Source organism: Oreochromis aureus, linkage group 11 (assembly GCF_013358895.1).
Source record: "Oreochromis aureus strain Israel breed Guangdong linkage group 11, ZZ_aureus, whole genome shotgun sequence".
Taxonomy (NCBI): domain Eukaryota; kingdom Metazoa; phylum Chordata; class Actinopteri; order Cichliformes; family Cichlidae; genus Oreochromis; species Oreochromis aureus.
In genome coordinates this window covers 28115279-28122355 of record NC_052952.1, presented here as the reverse complement: position 1 = coordinate 28122355, position 7077 = coordinate 28115279, and the positions used below count along the sequence as shown (strand labels likewise).

At 39.2% G+C, this 7077-nt stretch overlaps 1 long non-coding RNA gene across 1 annotated transcript; it reads right to left on the bottom strand.

Moving 5' to 3' along the window:
• Nucleotides 1-316: 316 nt before the first annotated feature.
• On the bottom strand, nucleotides 317-5918 carry LOC120442834. The gene is made up of 3 exons (XR_005614965.1): nucleotides 5659-5918; nucleotides 1296-1472; nucleotides 317-1205 (listed from the first exon to the last, which is right to left on the bottom strand). It is a non-coding gene; the product is annotated as an uncharacterized LOC120442834 (long non-coding RNA).
• Nucleotides 5919-7077: the final 1159 nt, after the last annotated feature.

Genomic DNA, 7077 nt, shown 5'->3' with positions numbered 1-7077 from the left:
GACTCAGGGATGCACCCCTTTAAAAAGGGTCTGATTTTAAGGTAATGGAAAAAATGTGACTTGATTTGAAGCTGAGAAAAGGAACCAAAGCAGTCACTGATAAAACAGTTGGGATAATGGGATGCAATTCCCTCTTTGTCCAGTCTAGAAAAAGTCAGTGCTGGCGAAAAAAGATTGTTGTTTGTTATTGTGGAGTGAACAGAAACATTTTTTGTGTTTTGATTTGATTTAGAATTTTTAGAGATTTTCAGAAAATTCATTTGTCACTGGGCGATGTAGAGGAAGAAAGTTACAGAAAAAAAAACAAAGCCGGGAGAGAAGAGTTTGAGACTAGTGTAGATTCAATGTTTAAGTGCTGCTCACCAGACATAATCGGGTGAGACTGTGAGAAATAAAGTGAGAGGTGTTGTATTAGAGGTGTTGTATTAGCAGCTAAATAAAAGTTGGGGTTTTTTTTAGGGTTTTTTTTTCAATGACACTGGTAGTTCAGGTCAGCTCGGAAAGAGTTACAAGAATAGCAGCAACACCATCATTGTTATAGGACTGATATGACTAGTTATAGAGAAAATAACTTCCAGATATCTGTTTTTATTCTGTTTTGTTTAGTTTCAGCAAGAGTTTGAAATTCCAAGGAATTTTAAAACTGAACTAGTAGCAAATTACTTGAATTGTGAAAATGTCTATAAATCCATGGAGGAGCCGGTGTGGAGTGGCTGTTGTGCAGGTCATTTCAATACCTGGCGGCTGTAGTCTGCATGTCTAAGTACCATGAGCCAAGAATTCAGATTTGCTTTCAAATGCATTCATTGCTGTGTGGGACAGGAACCAGATCTGAAAACATGTAAATGTGACCAAAAATAATGAAGGGGGAAAATATTTTGAATGTTTTCAAGTTGTATCAGGTCACTGTAGTTCTAGGAGTGTGAGAGAAAGAAGACTTTGGGAGTTGAGGTCCTGTGGAATGTAGAAAACTGTCACGGCTGCGCTGGCAGCTTGTGGGGATGAGGGAAGGGAGGACCCAAATGGAGGACTCTTCAATGCAAGCAGTGCGTTTATTTACAGTGACGTAAATAACACACAACAATAAATCCCTGTGTGCCCCAGACTCCCGTGCCGTGTCTTCCTCCCAGTGTCTGTGCCCTATGTCCTCGCTTCCAAATGTCCATGCACCCCGTCCTAGCTGCGCTCTCATTTCCAGGCTCCTCCTGGGAAATAACAGAGGCAGACGGTAGACACTTTCCAACTGCGGCAAGCTTACACTTACTGATATGTTGAAAACACTGATGGGTAGTCACATAATGATCAAACGTCAGAGAGAGCTCCACCACACTCCTAAGTAGCTCCTCCGACGAGGCTTGATCAGCTGCAGGTGTGTGATGATCTTCAGGTGTGGCCAACCACCTGGCAGGGCCACACCCACCAGGCGTGAAGGTGCCTGTCACAGCCGCACCCACACAAGCGCACACACCTGCCTATATACACACACAAGCGTGGACGACAGGGACAGCAGCACAGAGCAGCAAAAACACATATAATATGATACAAGTCCATAACTGCTCAGGGACCCAGCTCAGATCTAGGTCCCTGACAAAAACATGAAACCACAGCTTGGGATGTGTATAAGTATGCACAGAACAGAGTAAAAGCAGATGTAAGTCATGAGCATACAATGTTTCAGTAAGATGTTAGTTTGATTAATGTTTTTTCTCACTACTAATCACGCGCCCAACATCCACTCTGCACGTGCTTACGTCACACATATACACCCACACCCACACACCCAAGTATCAGCACAGGCTGGCACCGCACTGACCAACATAATAGCTTTGGTTGCCATATAAGGGAATCCCCAGGGTTTTATAGCATGTTTTGAAGCTTATGGGGAAACCCCCCCCCCAAAGGATGAGGATAAATGTATATATGTGTAGGACTGAGTGACTGCCCATCAGATCTGCTTTTTACATTGCATAATCTCCCACTGCACAATGCATGATCTCTCAACTTGACTAATTCAAGCCATTGTTAAATAAAAACAGACATATCCATTTCAACAGAACACGGACACACTCAAGAACATCTACCTCATATAGATAACTCTGTTATCAAGCCAAATGAATTCCTCTCCCGGACAGAATAACCAACTGCAGCCACAAGGTGGCAGTAATGTCAAGGATGGATGTAAACGGCCTTAAGCAGAATACTATTTCAGATGAAAGGAGAGATTTCTTTAGTTTGGTAAGTTTTGATTAATGTCTATTTTTGCTTTTCACTATACAAGCACTGCTTGCCATACTGGTGTAGGTTTTAAGTAATCAGGTCATGGTAGTCTTGAAACCTTGAAAAGGAAGGCAGTCAGACTTATTATCATCTCAGCCACCAACAGCACTGAGATGAGGTCTAGGTGACCTCAATAGTTCACATAATGGTGAGGTGTGGCAATGTCTCACAGTGGTTTCACCTATTTGCCCCTCATGTGATGACTCGCATGATCAAAATTGGGTTTATGAGCCTCAGGATCACCTCCTCCAACATCAAATGAATAATGTGTAATTTGAAATGAATTTACAAATGTACATATGCACATGCAAAACAGGTCAGAGACTTGCCAGATGCGAAGGCTAAGCCCAAGAGACAGGGAGGCTATAGCCAAGACCTGGAAACAACCTCCAGCACCCACCCCCAGAAGGAGGCTGGCTGCCACATTAAGTTGGTAGAATGTAGAAAAGATGGACTGAGAAAACTACTTCGCTTGTGCAGAGAGCGAAGGAACCCTCCACAAGGTCCATGAAGTGGCCACACCTTGGGTCACTTTGGCAGCACTGTGGATGGAAAAGGAGGACCTGAGAAAACATACACCTGCTGATTGGCATCTACATCCAAGTGGAATAACCTGAGCTAATGAGGGTCTGACCAAAGCCCCAGAGTTAAAACAGACAAAAAGTTTGTCAGTGTTCCTAATGGCCTGATTGTGGGTAATATATTCTAGGAAGACCCAAATAGGTCACAGTCCAGCAAATGAACAGCAATTTTACGCCCTCAAAGGTGCTTTATAAATTCACTGTAGACAGTGTTAAGTATTCAGCCAAGACCCATAGGGAAGGCTAGACCTGACAAACTGTTATAAGACTGACAAACTGTTATAAAGTAACACATTATTGTAATCACATTACATTTTTCAGTAACCTCGTATTTAATGCATTACTATAATAAATTAAATAATCACATTACAATTACAATTATGTTGTTACTTGCATTACAAAGGTTTTTCAGTTATCTGCATGCTGGATGGATATAAAAAAATAAATAAAATAAAATTTATTTTACTTTTTTTCCCTTCTTGTGCATTTGTGCTGCAATAGGTCGATTTCAGTTTGTGTGCCAGAAAGAGGAAAATTATGGAGAGGTATGGAGAGGTTACTTTTTTTGAGTAACAACCCCAATACTGGCGATGGGGTGTGGCCAAGCAAGTCAGAGTGCAATGAAGAATCCACATCCCCTGACTAATTGGAGATCATTCCCCCCCAAAAAATGCAAAAGAAGTGAGTCTCGCTACAACACAGAAAATGTTTGTGTGAAAAATTCATGGGTTTTCTGAGATTTGCCTGCCACTGCCCTGTAGCTCGAGCCAGTTATTTTCAGCCTAGTTATTTTGGGTCTCGCTGTTTCTGTTCTGTTCATTCCTTAAGCGTGAATCTTTATTTAGGTCTGTGCTACATATTAAAAAGTTATCTGACTGCAGTAAAATGGACTCTCATATGCTTTAAATTGTTTTTGTTGTATGTTTTGTTTCAGTTACCATGTCATTAAGTTCTATTCATGCACTTCTATTTGTAGAATAACCCACCCTAAGCCTAAATAAATAATAAAAAGACTTAACATTGTGTGCAGACTAGAGGTAAATCATTGAGTAAACATTTTTTAAGACTTTAAAGCCCATCTTTTTGTCACACCATGACTAGGCTGTTCTCTAAGTGAACATTATGTAATCTAAAACTGGTTCTTCTGAAACTAAAGATCATTGTTATTGTGTCCCTCATCGTCAGACTTCCTGGAAACTTGTGATGTCATTAAATGCGTTTAAAAAGTGACACAGCAAAGATAACCATGTGAAACTCTCTAGCCCTGCCCCTTCTGCAATCTGAGTAACTGCTAGACAAATATGAGAAACCTTTACCCCAGTCAGAGAAAAACCTACTTGATACACTTGTTGCTCTGCATAGACAACAGGTAAGACGGAATTTTTTTTTCTTTTTTTTCTCAAATTTGGCTTCAACAGTCACGTGGTCCGAAGGAAGAACTGGCTTGACTTTGGAATGTAATGATCATTATCATGATCTCAGATCTGTGTGAATTTCCATTAAAAAAAAAAAAAAGGAGATACACTCAGCAACTCCCAAAAACACAAAAATACTCAGGTTTGTCAGAGTCACAACTCCTTTACAGTCAAATTAAAACTTTCAGCCTAGTACCTGAAAAACCCTCCTTGCTCCTGTCATATCTTATTTAAGTCAATGAAAGGTTTGAACAGCATGTTCAGGTGAGGAGTATTTCATGTCATGTGGACTTAAGTGTATTGTTTCGTCAACACTAAAAATGTTCCAGTTTCTCAAGGGAAACTCCCCACACAAGAAAGGCAGCACAAAACATGCTGGTCAGGGGTCAAATATATTATCTATTAACTCAGAGGATCTGTCTGCAAACATACACAGAGGGAAATTTCTGACACTTAATAGTTCATCTGGTGGACCAACACTGCAGGAAAGAATCTCATAACTATTTTGATCATGGCTACTGTATGTTTGTTTTATTATCTGAACAAATCATTGAGTTCCTTTAATTGTTATATCACAGTTTGTTAACCAGTTACTTTACTGTAGAAGAAAATGAATGGGGAGAAATTAAAACTAAATATGAATGAATTCAATGTGAATGCAAAAAAGAATTCCACCACTTAAAAAGACATTAATCTCTATACATTTTAAGCAATAATGTATCGTGTTTCAAGTACTAAATTTCAGCAAAGGAAATTTAACCCATGAACTGATTTTCATGTTCTCTAGTTAGTTAGGATGGGTATTGTCCATCCAAATATGTGCAATACCTCCTGTACAGGTGAGTCCTTGCAAACAAGCAATCAGAGATTAATTATTTAATGGCATACATTTTTAATTTCTCTTTGCTATTTGGGTTGATTGGGACCGGATGAATGTAAAAAACAAAGAATTACCTGATTTGTTTGGTTTTTTTTACCAGATTTTTGTTTCTGAAAAAAAATGAGATCCACATAAGAGGACATTCGTTTGAAATCGCGATAGAACAGTGGCAGTATAATGTCCTCGTAAGTGGATATCAGGCCCTTGTAGAGCAAAATTTAGTATTTTGGTCTAGACAACCCAAAGTTTGATGTCCACATATGTCGACGCCAGGTCCTAAGGGGTTAAAAATGGCTTCTTTTTTCTTGCAGCTTTAACTGATTATGACGTAACTGGTGATATTGCTTGTGCCATCGACACTGCATACTAAAAGTAAGTTTCTGGACATCAAAATACAAATAAACTGAAATTACATGACTCTGTGGTACAATATTTGGCAGATGTATTCCCAGTATATATACTGTGCAACTGCTGACCAATTAATTAACTTTGAACTTCCACTTACGCTTTGCTCAGGTGACCTCAGTAACTCACATGATGTCCAAATGAGTTTTCCCACATTGGCCCCCGTGGGAGTAAAGATGTTAAATAGACTAGTTCCTTTATAATGCATTGTAACTCTGCTTTAGCATTCAAATCTATGTCCACGTTTTTTTATGGTCATTCATTATCTTGCCTAAGGATACTTAAGCATGCAGACTACAGCAACCAGGGACCACCAACTTTTCAATTATTAGATGATCTTAGTAGAAGCTCTAAAGCAGGTTTGGCCAACCCCAGGCCTCGAGGGCAGGTGTCCTGCAGGTTTTAGATCTCACCCTGGGTCTACACACCTGAATCAAATGATTAGTTCATTACCAGGCCTCTGGAGAACTTCAAGACATGTTGAGGAGGTAATGTAGCCATTTAAATCAGCTGTGATGGATCAAGGACACATCTAAAACCTGCAGGACACCGGCCCTCGAGGCCTAGGTTTGGACACCACTGTTTTAAAGAAGAGACACTCTACCTGTACCTAGAACCAATGTGCAATCACACTGTAATCTCAGATAAGATGCACTGAAATTCCATTTAATTCTGGGGGAAGACTTATCCATAACATGTACATTTTTTTTCTGTTTCCCCTTGAAGATGACAGATTAAAAACAATCCTTTCCCGGACATTTAAAAACCACATTTACAACTTCAGGTGACCTTAACAGTTCAGATGATGGTGGGGTGGGGCAATGTCTATGAGGCTTTTCTGCCTTGCTTGAACACCCAAAGTCCATTCACACATTTACACAGCACAATTTTTTAAGTTGCAAGTGATTTTTTAAGCACAATCATTGTATCCCAATGCCTTGTAGAGTTCGACCTGACTGCATCATTAAAAGCTGACATGGGCCTATGCCCTGTATTGTTTTCTGGTGTTTATTTTTGTTCATAAGCATATTGACTTGAGCTTGATTGAGAGTAAGATAGGGATTTAGTTTTTTTGGTTACAAGCTAGTTACATTTACTTATGTACTGCTTAAAATGACATAAAATTAACAATGAAGTCTTTACTTTTAGTTTTCATGTGATGAGGCACATGATTGATTGTGGGTCAACTACCCTCTTAAGAGACAACTCCAACTACGGATTAAATACTTGGGACTTAAAACTGAAGAACCTTCTTGTTTTCAAGAAACTTAAGTCCAGTCGCTTTTGTTTCCCAGCTCTTTAGATTACCATGACCTGGATGACTGAGAACCTACACAGACTTAATATAATTGTAATATCAGATAGAATACATTAGAAAAATATTATTTAAAAAAAGTATTAGAAAAAATTTTGCATCTTCTTTTGCTCTTTTTTGTTCTCTTTTTTCATTCTTTCCTTTTACTGATGAAGATAAATATGAGACTATGACAGAAGATTCTGTGGCCCTTATCTGATGTAT